This window comes from Sinocyclocheilus grahami, unplaced genomic scaffold (genome assembly GCF_001515645.1).
Source record: "Sinocyclocheilus grahami isolate Dianchi unplaced genomic scaffold, SAMN03320097.WGS_v1.1 scaffold623.1, whole genome shotgun sequence".
Lineage (NCBI taxonomy): Eukaryota > Metazoa > Chordata > Actinopteri > Cypriniformes > Cyprinidae > Sinocyclocheilus > Sinocyclocheilus grahami.
Genome location: NW_015505802.1, coordinates 794139 through 795477, shown reverse-complemented (window position 1 = coordinate 795477; position 1339 = coordinate 794139).

Sequence of the window (1339 nt, the reverse complement as noted above, 5' to 3'; positions counted from 1 at the left end):
TGCAGAAATATTCTCTGGACAGTGAATATCAATAATTATCAAAACAAGTTGCAATTTCGATTCACCGTCGCATAGGGACGCCAAAACGTTAATAAGGGGCGGGGCCAATTTGACTAAAATGGCTATAATTAATGAACAGAATGAGATATATTCATCAAACTTGGTACACATGTGTAAGAAAAATTGCACAGCTCTGCCACTTGGTGGTGCTATAAGATAGAAAAAAACATGAAAATGGCTATAACTACGCAAACGTTAGTCCAATTGACCTGAAAATTGGTATGCAGTGTCTTTGTCCAATGTGCCATAAGTATCTATGAGGACATTGGCGTATCTAAAAAAAAAACATGGCCGCCATCGGCCAATGAAGTTTGAGCACCTATTAAACAAGGTTAACAGAGGCTGATTCCCTGAATTCTGTATTCTCTGAAAGCGCAAATACAACCACTAGATGGCAGCAAAAGATCACTCATTGGCTCATTCTATCACTTATATAGTTCTTTTTAGTTCTTTTCTCAGGTTTTGTTACGTACTGCATGCATCAGTCCAAAAGCACTTAATTAAAATGCGCCCATCCATAAAAGCAAAGTGTCTCACATGGCTCTGGGGGGTGAACAAAGGGCCTCTGTAGCGAATTGATGCGTTTTTGTAAGAAAAATATCCATATTCACATAATTATATAATTTGCTGTGCCACAAACGGGATTTTGGATGACGAAATACGCATGGACCAATCACCGAATAGATTTCCTTATTTAAGAATATTCTCAGATAAATTCACATTGAATGGTTAAATTCCTAATAGGCGTTTACATTCAACACATTTGACAATAACATTTTTTCAAGAGAATACATTATGGTAAGGAAACGAATCATCATCACAAACTTTTTACAACAATTTAGGGTTGTGCCGGTAGATGAGAGTATCGTGTATCAACGATAGTCAGAGATATCGCCTGTTGCTGATTTCTTTGAAGACATGGAAGACGATTATTATTATTATTATTATTCATCAAAAATATAGGCGCCTATCTTTAGTGATGCAGTGCGTAGAGCCGCTTCAGAAACTTGCCGCATCGCGGCTGGTGAGTAGCCAGGATCAGCTCCGGTGACCGTGTCGGAGCCGTAACGCGCTGCAGACGTGTGCAGTGTAAATAAGGGGTAAGAGATTTATTCATGAAACAGTGTAGGTAGCTTCACTGATTATAACGGGAGTGTTTTAAAGAGTATATAATATTTGCACTAGACTGAAGTCAGTTATGATGTCCTTTGTAATGTAAATATTCTTTGCTCGTTTTCTGTTTGAATAACTGAGGAAATGTAACCTCATCATCAAATAT